Source organism: Schistocerca americana, chromosome 11 (genome assembly GCF_021461395.2).
Source record: "Schistocerca americana isolate TAMUIC-IGC-003095 chromosome 11, iqSchAmer2.1, whole genome shotgun sequence".
In the NCBI taxonomy this organism is placed as follows: domain Eukaryota; kingdom Metazoa; phylum Arthropoda; class Insecta; order Orthoptera; family Acrididae; genus Schistocerca; species Schistocerca americana.
In genome coordinates, this window is record NC_060129.1 from 24,059,107 (window position 1) to 24,074,083 (window position 14,977).

General features: G+C 45.4%; 1 protein-coding gene across 1 annotated transcript in view; it reads right to left on the reverse strand.

Moving 5' to 3' along the window:
- LOC124553825 (poly [ADP-ribose] polymerase tankyrase-1-like) overlaps positions 1-14,977 on the reverse strand; it is a 111,950-nt gene that overhangs the window by 51,884 nt on the left and 45,089 nt on the right. The window lies entirely within an intron of this gene.

The following is a 14,977-nucleotide window of genomic DNA, read 5'->3' on the forward strand; positions in this document are numbered from 1 at the left end:
GAGCTCATTTTAGTTTCGCCAGTATGTATTGTACTTCCTCGATTCACCGCCATGATTTCATACGGGATACTCTACCTGTGCTGCTAGAACATGTCCCTTTACAAGTACGACACAACATGTGGTTCATGCACGATGGAGCTCCTGCACATTTCAGTCAAAGTGTTCGTACGCTTGTCCGCAGCTCGTGGTCGTGCGGTAGCGTTCTCGCTTCCCATTCCCGTGTTCCTGGGTTCGATTCCCGGTGGGGCCAGTTGTTTTCTCTGCCTCGTGATGGCTGGGTGTTGTGTGATGTCCTTAGGTTAGTTAGGTTTAAGTAGTTCTAAGTTCCAGGGGACTGATGACCATAGATGTTAAGTCCCATAGTGCTCAGAGCCATTTTTTTTGTTTGTACGCTTCTCAACAACAGATTCGGCGACCGACGGATTGGTAGAGGCGGACCAATCCTGTGGCCTCCACGCTCTCCTGACCTCAACCCTCTCGACTTTCATTTACGGGGGCATTTGAAAGCTCTCGTCTACGCAACCCTGATACCAAATGTAGAGACTCTTCGTGCTCGTATTGTGGACGGCTGTGATACAATACGCCATTCTCCAGGGCTGCATCAGGGCATCAGGGATTCCATGCGACGGAGGGTGGATCCACGTATCCTCGCTAACGGAGGACATTTTGAACATTTCCTGTAACAAAGTGTTTGAAGTCACTCTGGTACGTTCTGTTGCTGTGTGTTTCCATTCCACGATTAATGTGATTTGAAGAGAAGTAATAAAATGACCTCTAACATGGAAAGTAAGCGTTTCCGGACACATGTCCACATAACATATTATCTTTGTGTGTGAGGAATGTTTCCTGAAAGTTTGGCCGTACCTTTCTGTAACACCCTGTATATATGTACCTGGCGCGCCAACGTCCGAGGGCTTCTCCGCGGTCATTTCCGGTGCGGTTCTCCTCTTGCTACCTGCGAGGGTCGTTCGCTGCAGTACGGGAAGCCAGGATCCGTTTATCGTGGAAGTAGAAAAGGACAAGAAACTGCCATTTCTAGGTGTGCTGGTCACAAGGGACGCCGAAAACCTGGGACACAGCGTGTATCGAAAACCGACACACGCGGACCGATACCTGCACAGACTGTCAAACCACCACCCGAGCCAGAAAAGAGGCACGATTAGTACGCTCGTAACGAAAGCAGGACGAATATGTGAGCCTCCACAACTCAGACGAGAAATGCGACACCTGGAAACTGTCCTGAGGAGCAATGGGTACTCCTCAAATTATATTACAAGTGTAACAGAGCCAAACACTCGGCGAAGTAAGGAATCAGAAAAAGAAATGTCGGGTACGGCCTGTCTGCCATACATTCCCACAGTGACGGACAGAATCGGCCGCATATTGCGCAAACATGGCGTAAAGACGATTTTCAAACCGACAAGGAAGATCAAAGAGTGTCTTAGGTCGGCGAAGGAGAAAAGAGACCCACTTGCAATGTCGGGAATATACCGCATACCGTGCACATGCGGAAAAGTTTATGTCGGAATGACTGGACGATCCATCAACACCAGGATCAAAGAGCATAAGTGACATTGCAGGTTGGGGCAGGTGGAGAAATCGGCCGTGGCAGAGCACGCACTCAATGAGACCGACCACGTAACAAAATTCGCCGACACGGAAGTTCTGGCTGTAGAGAAGCGCTATCACACGCGCTTGTTCAGCGAAGCTGTAGAAATACAAAAACACGCGAACAGTTTCAACAAGAAAGAGGAAAGCCTTAAGGTAAACGGATCCTGGCTTCCCGTGCTGCAGCGAACGACCGTCGCAGGTAGCAAGAGGAGAACCGCACCGGAAATGACCGCGGAGAAGCCCTGGGACGTTGGCGCGCCAGGTACATTTAGTCTGCGCCCGCGAGCTGGACTCCAGTTCACTACCGGCGATGGAGGGTGAAGTTTGGACAGTGCCAGCCAGTCGTGCTGGCGAAACGTCAGAAAAATCATTAGATGAACGTCGGCCAAAGAACCCGAGACAGAAGCCAATAGGCAGTTTGTCAACAAGTGGCCACGAACGCCTTAACAGTTTTGTATTAGGGATTCTTCCCATTCCATTCACGTATCCAGCACTGCAAGAATGACTGACTGCCTCTGTGCATGCAGTAATTATTCTTGTTATCCTCACGGCACCTATGTGAGGGATACATAGGGGGTTGTAGTAAAGGGTCATTATAATCAAACTTTCAAGTCCGGACGGGGTGGCCGAACTCTTCTAGGCGCTTCAGTCTGGAACCGCGTGACTGCTATGGTCGCAGGTTCGAATCCTGCTTCGGACATGGATGTGTGTGACGTCCTTAGGTTAGTTAGGTTTAAGTATTTCTAAGTTCTAGGGGACTGATGACCTCAGATGTTAAGTCCCATAGTGCTCAGAGCCAATTGAACCATACACTTTCAAAACGCTGTAGAAATAACACCACTGGTCAGAATGACGTCAAACTGCAACAGAATATTATAGGAGAAGGGGCAAATGTGCGGCAGAAGAAAAAAGTGTGAAAATTGATGAATAGATGGCGCTGTATGTGTCAGAATACACACACTACTCGCGATTAACATTGCTACACCACGAAGATGACGTGCTACAGACGCGAAATTTAACCGACAGGAAGAAGATGCAGTGAAATGGAAATGATTAGCTTTTCAGAGAATTCACACAAGGTTGGCGCCGGTGGCGACACCAACGTGCTGACATGAGGAAAGTTTCCAACTGATTTCTCATACACAAACAGCACTTGACTGGCGTTGCCTGGTGAAACTTTGTTGTGATGCCTCGTGTAAGGAGGAGAAATGCGCACCATCACGTTTCCGACTTTGGTAAAGGTCGGATTTTAGCCCATCGCGATTGCGGTTCATCGTATCGTGACATTCTTGCTCGCGTTGGTCGATATCCAATGACTGTTAGCAGAATATGGTATCGGTGGGTTCAGGAGGTTAATACGGAACGCCGTGCTGGATCCCAATGGCCTCATATCACTAGCAGTCGAGATGACAGGCATCTTATCCTCGTGGCTGTAACGGATCGTGCAGCCACGTCTCGATCCCCGAGTCAACAGATGGGGACGTTTGCAAGACAACAACCATCTGCACGAACAGTTCGACGACGTTTGCAGCAGCACGGACTATCAGCTCGGAGACCGTGGCTGCGGTTACCCTTGACGCTGCATCACAGACAGGAGCGTCTGCGATGGTGTACTCGACGACGAACCTGGGTGCACGAATGCCAAAACGTCATTTTTTCGGATGAATCCAGGTTCTGTTTACAGCATCGTGATGGTCGCATTCATGTTTGGCGACTTCACGGTGAACGCACATTGGAAGCATGTATTCGTCACCGCCATACTGGCGTATCACCCGGCGTGATTGTATGGGGTGCCATTGGTTACACGTCTCGGTCACCTCTTGTTATCATTGACGGCACTTTGAACAGTGGACTTTATGGCGCACCTCCGCACATTGCAGATCCAGTTAAGTAGATGCTGAAACGTCATTTCGGAAATGCTGGAATTATCAGCCGCCATTTCCCTACAGCATGGCCGTCCCAATCACCTGGTCTTAATCCGTGTGACTTCTGGCTGTCGGGCTATCTGAAATATGTTGTGTTCAGTGTTCCGATTGGACACTTAGCTGCATTGAAGGCACGCATTACACAACACATTCTGAAGTTGACTCGGGAAACAGTAAGATTACTTGTGGAACATGTTGTTTCTGGGCTTCAACTTGTTGCAGAAAACGATGGACAGCATATAGAACATAGTTTGCGCCAGTCACACGGAAATTAATAACCCGATTTAATTTTAATGATGCTTTTTATGCGGTTTTTGGCTTCGGGACAATTAAAAACCGATTTATCCCATCAGATGTGATATGACCTTGGCGAGGTGGATGGGCTTACGTAACTAACAGTATCACACCTGTACACCCCCGCACGCTGGGTAGTACAGTTCGGTTTATGTCAAACGTACACCTTAGGCATTGTTGTATGATTCATTTGTCATTTGCTGTCGACTACAATTAAATTATATTGCTACATTTTGTAACTATCTGTTTTTCTTTTTCCATACGTTTCCCCGCCTTCTCCGATAATATTCAGTTGCAATTTGACGTCATTCTGACCATTGGTGTTATTTCTACAGCGGCTAGAAAGTTTAACTTCTATTACAATCACCCTGTATATTCCTAGAGCCACCGTTTCAAGCTGGTTCTTGAAACTTTAACACACTTTCTTGGGCTAGGTTAGGCCTACGTCTGTCTTCAACAGCCTCCCAGTTCAGTTTCTTCAGTATCGCTGACTCTCCAAGGTATCAAGCAGACCTGTATCAGCCGTGCTGCCCTTCTCTGTATATGTTCAGTATCCCATGTTAGTCCTAACTGGTACAGATCTCCCCGCACTTGAGCAGTTTTCTAGAACAGGTCGCACGCGTGATGTATAAGCAATCTCCTCTCTAGATTGATTGCACTTCCCCAGTATTCTACCAATAAATCAAAGTCTGAAACTATGTGATCATTCCGTTTCACATCCACACAAAGTGTCACACGCAGGTATTTGTATGAGTTGGCCAATATATGTCACAGGATACTACGTTTTTTCGTTTTGTGAAGCGCACAGTGCAACGTGTATTTTATCTGCGTTGCATGCCGAATTTTGTGCAGATTTGTGCCTTCGCCGACGAGTGAAAAACTGAATCAGAACGTAACCGAAATAAGCCACCTGTAAGTTTTTCTGAGAGAATTTTTAGTAGAACTGTTTTGCTAAATGGATTTGGTTGTTGCTGATATAATTTTCGTGTAATTAACTAGCTGGTCTAGTACACTTAATATACACCGCTGGCCATAAAAATTGCTACAACACGAAAATGACGTGCTACAGACGCGAAATATAACCGACAGCAAGAAGATGCTGTGATATGCACGTGATTAGCTTTTCACAGCATTCACACAAGGTTGGCGCCGGTGGCGACACCTACAACGTGCTGACATGAGGAAAGTTTCCAACCGATTTCTCATACAAAAACAGCAGTTGACCGGCGTTGCCTGGTGAAACGTTGTTGTGATGCCTCGTGTAAGGAGGAGAAATGCGTACCATCACGTTTCCGACTTTGTAGCCTATCGCGATTGTTATCGTGTCGCGACATTGCTGCTCGCGTTGGTCGAGATCCAATGAGTTTTAGCAGAATATGGAATCGGTGGGTTCAGGAGGGTAATACGGAACGCCGCGCTGGATCCCAACGGCCTCGTATCACTAACAGTCGAGAAGACAGGCATCTTATCCGCATGGCTGTAACGCATCGTGCAGACAGGTCTCGAACCCTGAGTCAACAGATGGGGACGTTTGCAGACAACAACCATCTGCACGAACAGTTCGACGACGTTTGCAGCAGCACGGACTATCAGCTCGGAGACCGTGGTTGCGGTTACCCTTGACGCTGCATCACAGACAGGAGCGCCTGCGATGGTGTACTCGACAACGAACCTGGGTGACAAAACGTCATTTTTTCGGATGAATCCAGGTTTTTTACAGCATCATGATGGTCGCATCCGTGTTTGGCGATATTGTGGTGAACGCACATTGGAAGCGTGTATTCGTCATCGCCATACTGGCGTATCACCCGGCGTGACGGTATGGGGTGCCATTGGTTACACGTCTCGGTCACCTCTCGTTCGCATTGACGGCACTTTGAACAGTGGACTTTACATTTCAGATGTGTTACGACCCGTGGCTCTACCCTTCATTAGATCCGTGCGAAACCCTACATTTCAGCAGGATAATGCACGACCGCATGTTACAGGTCCCGTATGGGCCTTTCTGCATACAGAAAATGTTTGACTGCTGCCCTGGCCAGCATATTCCTCAGATCTCTCACCAATTGAAAATGTCTGGTCAATGGTGGCCGAGCAACTGGCTCGTCACAATACGCCAGTCACTACTCGTGATGAACTGAGGTATCGTGTTGAAGCTAAATGGGCAGCTGTACCTGTATACGCCATCCGAGCTCTGTTTGACTCAATGCCCAGGCGTATCAAGGCCGTTATTACGGCCAGAACTGGTTGTTCTGGGTACTGATTTCTCAGGATCTATGCAGCCAAACTCCGTGAAATTGTAATCACATGTCAGTTCTAGTATTATATATTTGTCCAATGAATACCCGTTCATCAACTGCATTTCTTCTCGGTGTAGCAATTTTAATGGCCAGTAGTGTATTTCACTGCGCGACCATTCTCAACGGGAGATTCGCAGACGCTCGATAAATGAGAAACTGAGAGTCTGACAGTCGGCAATACTACACTGAAGCGCCAAAGAAACTGGTACAGGCATGCGTATACAAACACAGAGAGATGTAAACAGGCAGAACACGGCGCTGCGGTCGGCAAAGGCTCTATAAGACAACAGGTGTCTGGCGCAGTTGTTAGATCGGTTACTGCTGGTGCAATGGCAGGTTATGAAGATTTAAGTGAGTATGAACGTTGTATTATAGTCGGCGCACGACCGATTGGACACTCCACCTCCGAGGTAGCGAAGAAGTGGCTTTTTTCTCATACGACCATTTCACGAGTGTACCGCGAATATCAGGAATCCGGTAAAGCATAAAATTTCCGACATCGCTGTGGCCGGAAAAGAACGGGACAAACGCCGACTCAACAGAATCAAAATGGCTCTGAGCACTATGGGGCTTAACATCTGAGGTCATCAGTCCCCTATAACTTAGAACTACTTAAACCTAACTAACCTAAGGACATCACACTCATCCATGCCCGAGGCAGGATTCGAACCTGCGACCTAGCGGTAGCGCGGTTCCAGACTGAAGCGCCTAGAACCGCTCGGCCACAGCGGCCGGCTCAAGAGAATCGTTCAGTGTGACAGAAGTGCAACCCTTCCGCAAATTGCTGCGTATTTCAATGCTGGGCCATCAAGAAGTGTCAGCGTGCGAAGCATTCAACGACCCACTCTCATACCCTTGATGACTGCAAGACACGAAGCTTTTACGCCTCGCCTGGGCCCGTCAACACTGACACTGGACCGTTGATGACTGGAAACATGTTGCCTGGTCGGACGAGTTTCACTTCAAATTGTACCGAGGAGATGGACGTGTGGATGTATGGAGACAAGCTAATGAATCCATGGACCCTCGTGTCAGTAGGGGACTCATCAAGCTGGTGGAGGCTCCAATGGTGTGGGGCATGTGCAGTGACAGTGCTATGGGACCCCTCATATGTGTAGATACCACTCTGATTGGTGACACGTATGTAAGCATCCTGTCTGATCACCTCAATCCATTCATGTCCATTGTGCATTGTCGGCCGCTATGATCGAGCGGTTCTAGGCGCTTCAGTCCGGAACCACCTTGATGCTACGGTCGCAAGTTCGAATTCTGGCCTTGGGCATGGATGTGTGTGATGTCCTTAGGTTCGTTAGGTTTAAGTAGTTCTAAGTTCTAGGGGACTGATGACCTCAGATGTTAAATCCCATAGTGCTCAGAGCCATTTGAACCATTGTGCATTGCGACAGACTTGGGCAATTCCAACAGGACAATGCGACACCGCACATGTCCAGCATTGCTTACAGAGTGGCCCCAGGAACACACTGTGTTTAAACACTTCCACTGGCCAACAAACACTCCACACATGAACATTATTGAAGTGATACTAACTTTTATTTTCGTTTTATATATTTTCTACGATCATTTTGATTAGTTTGTTGAAAAATGAGTGTGTATTGCTGCTTCACCTCTTCATGCAATAATAGATAACTATTTGGTTACTCAGTGCCAACTGAAGTGTTGTCTGTATGTGAATTGCTCGTGTCACTGAAGGAACTTATTATTAGGAAAGGAATAGAATGAATTTGATATTAACTGTCTTGTATCAAACTCATGTATTTCTATTCCTTTAAAGCACGATATACTAAAACATGAGAATGGACCTTCAGAATTTGCCGTCTTCGAAAATCAGGTAAATTTTTGGATATTTGTGGTAAGGTCTTAAGGGACTAAACTGCTGAGGTCATCGGTCCCTAAGCTTACCCACTACTTAAGTAACTTACGCTAAGGACAACACACACACACCCACGCCCGAGGGAGGACTCGAACCTCCAACAGGGGGTGCCGCACGGACCGTGACAAGGTGCCCTGGACCGCGTTGCTACCCCGTGTTGCCAAAATCAGGTTTTCTGCCAGTAACTCGCGTCGTTCTTGCACTACGTTTCGGCCGTATAACCCGCAATCTCCATCAGCTGGTACGCCTGGGAAATACTACGGAAGTGTCGTAGGACCGTGGCTATTCACAATATACATAAATGACCTTGTGGATGACATCGGAAGTTCGCTGAGGTTTTTGCGGATGATGCTGTGGTATATCGATAGGTTTTAACAATGGAAAATTGTACTGAAATGCAGGAGGATCTGCAGCGAATCGACGCATGGTGCAGGGAATGGCAATTGAATCTCAATGTAGACAAGTGTAATGCGCTGCGAATACATAGAAAGAAAGATCCCTTATTTAGCTACAGTATAGCAGGTCAGCAACTGGAAGCAGTTAATTCCATAAATTATCTGGGAGTATGCATTAGGAGTGATTTAAAATGGAATGATCATATAAAGTTGATCGTCGTTAAAGCAGATGCCAGACAGATTCATTGGAAGAATCCTAAGGAAATGCAATCCGAAAACAAAGGAAGTAGGTAACAGTACGCTTGTTCGCCCACTGCTTGAATACTGCTCAGCAGTGTGGGATCCGTACCAGATAGGGTTGATAGAAGACAGAGAGAAGATCCAACGGAGAGCAGCGCGCTTCGTCACAGGATCATTTAGTAATCGCGAAGGCGTTACGGAGATGATAGATAAACTCCAGTGGAAGACTCTGCAGGAGAGACGCTCAGTAGCTCGGTACGGGCTTTTGTTAAAGTTTCGAGAACATACCATCACCGAGGAGTCCAGCAGTTTATTGCTCCCTCCTACGTGTATCTCGCGAAGACACCGTGAGGATAAAATCAGAGATATTAGAGCCCACACAGAAGCATACCGACAATCCTCCTTTCCACGAACAATACGAGACTGGAATAGAAGGGAGAACCGATAGAGGTACTCAAGGTACCCTCCGCCACACACCGTCAGGTGGCTTGCGGAGTATGGATGTACATGTTGCTGCTACTGGCCAGCATGTAACTTCGGACGGAGCACTCGACGCAACGCGGGAGCAATGACGTACGGCCTAGTCCCAAATAGACGTAAATACTGGACCCAGCCCACACTGAATTCAGCCTCAGGGAGCACCTGATGAAGATTGCGAATTACGTGATAGAAACATCGTCCAATTACGACGCAGATTACAGGCAGAAAACCTGATTTTCCAAGATGACAACCCCAGAGTAATTTAAAGTGACAACAGGGAACGATCTATTGATACGTAATCAGCATGGTTTCAGAAAACATCGTTCTTGTGCAACGCAGCTAGCTCTTTATTCGCACGAAGTAATAGCCGCTATCGACAAGGGATCTCAGGTTGATTCCGTATTTCTGGATTTCCGGAAAGCTTTTGACACCGTTCCTCACAAGCGACTTCTAATCAAGCTGCGGGCCTATGGGGTATCGTCTCAGTTGTGCTACTGGATTCGCGATTTCCTGTCAGGAAGGTCGCAGTTCGTAGTAATAGACGGCAAATCGTCGAGTAAAACTGAAGTGATATCAGGTGTTCCCCAGGGAAGCGTCCTGCGACCTCTGCTGTTCCTGATCTATATGAGTGACCTGGGTGACAATCTGAGCAGTTCTCTTAGGTTGTTCGCAGATGATGCTGTAATTTACCGTCTAGTAAGGTCATCCGAAAACCAGTATCAGTTGCAAAGCGATTCAGAAAAGATTGCTGTATGGTGTGTCAGGTGGCAGTTGACGCTAAATAACGAAAAGTGTGAGGTGATCCACACGAGTTCCAAAAGAAATCCGTCGGAATTCGATTACTTGATGAATAGTACAATTCTCAAGGCTGGCAATTCAACTAAGTACCTGGGTGTTAAAATTACGGACAACTTCAGTTGGAAAGACAACATAGTGGGGAAGGCGAGCCAAAGGTTGCGTTTCATTGGCAGGACACTTGGAAGATGCAACGAGTCCACTAAAGAGACAGCTTACACTACACTCGTTCGTCCTCTGTTAGAATATTGCTGCGCGGTGTGGGATCCTTAGCAGGTGGGATTGACGGAGGACATCGAAAGGGTGCAAAAAAGGGCAGCTCCTTTTGTATTATCACGTAATAGGGGAGAGAGTGTGGCAGATATGATACGCGAGTTGGGATGGAAGTCATTAAAGCAAAGACGTTTTTCGTCGCAGTGAGATCTATTTACGAAATTTCAGTCTCCATCTCTCTCTTCCGAATGCGAAAATATTTTGTTGAGCCCAACCTACATAGGTAGGAATGATCATCAAAATAAAATAAGAGAAATCAGAGCTCGAACAGAAAGGTTTAGGTGTTCGTTTTTCCCGCGCGCTGTTCGGGAGTGGAATGGTAGAGAGATAGTATGATTGTGGTTCGATGAACCCTCTGCCAAGCACTTAAATGTGAATTGCAGAGTAGTCATGTAGATGTAGATGTGCAAATTTCTCGTATATGCTCATTGCCTACAAAGAATATCGTAGTGAATCACATGATTAGTACCGTTGAGCTCTTTACGAGTTCATATACAGAACGCTTTCATTCGTTAAATAATGGCTTGGTACTAATAGAGATGTAGTCACCGACAACAGACCCACTTCAAGAAAGGCTCCAATAGTTACTTTCTGACAAACTGTCATTCCCCAATCGCTCATTCAGCCGTGGGACAAAACACAAATTTCGGTGAATAGTTGTAACAGCAACCTCAACACGTGTGGCAAGCAAAAGCTGGTGAAAGTTGTCCATCACAGGTGAACTACAACACCAAGATATCCCTTCTACGTCCAATTCATGCCATCGGCTAGTTGGCACAAACCAACAACACAGTTTTCAAGATTTCGCATTTTATTGCAGTACCTTCATTTTGCACAACATGTCTTCAGAAGGGGCAGAGACCTAATTTCTTTAATTTCTAGCTGCAAAGCAGTGTGGATCATGAAGGCTTTCAAAACAGACATCTAACGCAATATTAAGAGGCACTTGTAAAGCAACACCCTCCTGCAGCATTACTTTTCCTCAACAGTAGTTCTCGATACCATTATTCGTTCTCGAATTGTAGACAGGTGAATATTATCTCAGTTGCTTTTCTGAAAACTTTCATATAATTTTATACGCAGTATGTTATATTTCAAGCAAAACTTTATGAAAATGAATTACTTTATAAAACGTTTTAGTTTCGATGTCATAATCGATAAGTACTAGTTCTGAATGTACAGTTCAAATTATTTTTTTTACAAACAGTTGAAATTACGAACTCCTGGCACACTAAAATTTCTGTTATTAATTACGCAGTACTGTACTGGTTACTGCGTTTGTTTCTGGAATCAATCATGGAATAATAACTGAAAATAACAGAAGCTAGTAGAAATTCTTTTGTTAAGAAAAATTGTAAACTCTTTGGAATGCGGTTATTTCCGCAGAGTGCGAGAGTCGTAAGCATGCCTCTGATGTGATCGGACGTATTTTTGCATTTTGTGCGGAAAGTGTAATTTCAGCATTGTTAATATAAAAAAATCGAAAGACTGCATGATATACTAAAATGTGAGAAAACATATTAACGTAAGAACAAAAATTCTGAACAAAAAACTTCAAATTTATTTAGATGGAGCCAACCGTGAGGATCCAAACGTGACATTTTGAACTTCAAGAATCGGAGCCCTAGACAAGAAGAACTGGAGACATCTCAACATGACAAGCTAAGTAAACTAGAAAGTTTATTCTAATCTTCGCTCCTCTCAAATCTTCATAAAAAGACTAATGTGAACAATAGATGGAATCAGCAAGCAGGGGGGAGATTACAGACTGAAGGAACTAAAGTCGAGCTGAAAGAGTTAGGCTTCAAATCACTGCATGTATGTATAAACACCACGATATTTTACGACTGTCTTCTGTATTACTCCGCTCTTAACGAATAGTCCTGTATGTTGTTATGCAGAAGTTTGCGTACACTGTCAATTAACCATCTGCTAATGAAGCCTTGGTAACTGCCCAATGAATGGTTCTCTGTAGCGAATCAGAAAGATCGTAATTTGTTATGGTTTGTAAATTGAATTTGCTATTATTTTATTTAGGATACAGTTCAACTACACAGTTGGAATTTTCGCCAGAATCGGAAATACGACATACGCGGGTCACTGCAAAAGAAATGCACACTATTTTTGTAAAATACAGTTTTCATTCTGCATGTGTGAAAGTTTTACAGTGTGTAGATACATCCTTCCCGCTTGTTTTCAAACTTAGTTCAACCTGTTCCCGTGAGTGGCGCCGTCACAGCATGTCTTCAAGATGGCTGCTACACTTGACGTTCGTCAGAAGCTTCGTGCTGTCATAGAATTCCTGTGCTGTGAAAACGAGGCAGTGGGAGACGTCCACAAGAGGTTGAAAAAGGTGTACGGAGATGCTGCTGTCGATCGCAGTACAGTTAGTCGGTGGGCGAGCAGGTTACGTGATGAAAGCGGGCACGGCAGTATTGAGGAGTGTTCCCGCAGCGGCAGGCCTCGTACTGCACACACTCCAGACAATGTGCAGAAAGTTAACGAATTGGCGACTGCTGATAGACGCATCACAGTGAACGAATTGTCACGCTACGTTGGGATAGGGGAGGGAAGTGTTCGCAGAACACTGAAAGTGTTTGCGTTAAAAAAGGTATGTGCCAGGTGGGTTCCCAGTAAGAAAAACGGTATGCAGCGAACTTTTGGAACAGTACGAGAATGGTGGAGATTAATTTCTTGGAAGAATTGTGACAGGTGATGAAACATGGCTCCATCGTTTCTCACCAGAGACGAAGAGGCAATCAGTGTAGTGGCAACATGCAAATTCACCCAAGGAAAAAAAATTCAAAACCACACCTTCTGCTGGAAAAGTTATGGCTACGGTGTTTTTCGATTCCGAAGAACTTTTGGTTGTGGACATCGTGCCAAGTGGAACCACCATAAATTCTTATGCATATGTGACGATACATAAGAAACTTCGAGCTCGACTGAGTCGTGTTCGACCACATCGGCAAAAGCAGGATGTTTTGCTGTTGCACGACAACACACGGCCACATGTCAGTCAAAAAACCGTGGAAGCGATCACAAGACTCTGATGGACAGCACTGAAACGCCCGCGTTACAGTCCTGATCTGGCTCCATGTGACTATCATCTCTCTGGGAAACAGAAGGACACTCTTCGTGGAACAAGGTTTGAAGATGGTGACTCCCTTCTGCACGCTGCCAAAAAGTGGCTCCAACAGCCTGGTCCAGAATTTTACCGTGCGGGTATACAGGCGCTGGTTCCAAGATGACGTAAGGCAGTTGAAAGGGATGGAAATTATGCGGAGAAATGAAAATATTGTTCCTAAAGGATGTATCTACACACTGCAAAAATTTCCAACACGTAGAATAAAAGATGGATTTAAAAAAAAAAATAGTGTGCATTTCTTTTGGAGTGACCCTCGTACATTACTGCAATGAGGTACGCATATCTCGGGCTCCGCTACACTTCAGTCTGTTACGGCAATCTTAATTTTGTGTTGAGGTTGTTTGGCTCACATTCTAACCTGAACTATGGTCTCGTGCTTTGCTACATGTTATTCTGTCAGACCATCTAATTTCTTCCCGCTCTGCATATAGAAATCAACTGTAAACAGTTTGCATGTTCGGCCGAAAGAAATCTATGCATTCAGCGATTGTCATCTGCTACTCACAACCGACCTATGATTCATCGTTTCGACTTTTCCTCGTCCACCCCGTGCCGATAACAGACTATGGAGCGTTCAGCAGCTGTCTCAATGCGCGCTGTGTTGTGTGAACTGCGCTATCTTAATGTCTACTTTCCGTCCGTGTGTGTGTGTGTGTGTGTGTGTGTGTGTGTGTGTGTGTGACAAATTACTGCAGTGGCTTGTCCGTACAAAATGTCCGCAAATGAGAAGCAGGGACGTCTTAGAATGCACAGTCCGGAATTTATCTTCGAAGAAAGTCAGATAAGGAACACCATTGCGAAGACAATCACGTGAATAACGTAAGGCGATATTTTGGGATGGAAAGGGAGAATGCAGGTCCTCTTATTTCCATTAATAAGGTAGCCGAGAGGACTCCAGTGGCGTTAAGAGTAACCAGAACAACCGTTATAAATATAGGCAAGGAACAAAATGAAAAACTGAATACACATTCCGGACCACCAAATCTTAAATTCAGAACCGCCACGTATTGAAACTCTAGGGAGAGAACGATGCGTATAGAATTCACTTGAACAGCCAAATACTGGATGTAATGAAAACCTATAAATCTTGGAAAGGGAAGGTATTGAGGGAGGTCCGACTATAGAATAAAAATTTGCACAGGACTGGCAGCGAAACTTGCCAATTTTTCACGGGTTGTGATAGCAGCTCGCAACACAGTGCTGCTTTTAATACTTGAGGAGCGCCGGAACAAAACCCAATATACCCACTTTTGCTGTATTCGCGTGTTTGAGCTGTAGGGGGGAAATGATGTTGTTGTTGTTGTTGTTGTCTTCAGTCCTGAGACTGGTTTGTCAAGTTGTGCCACAAACTCCTCTTCTCTCCAATTCTGTTCAATACCTCCTCATTAGTTATATGATCTACCCATCTAATCTTCAGCATTCTTCTGTAGCACCACATTTAGAAAGCTTCTATTCTCTTCTTGTCCAAACTGTTTATCGTCCACGTTCCACTTTCATACATGGCTACATTCCATACAAATACTTTCAGAAACGACTTCCTGACAAATGTATACTCGATGTATACTCGATGTTAATAAATTTCTTTTCATCAGAAACACTTTCCTTGCCATTGCCAGTCTACATTT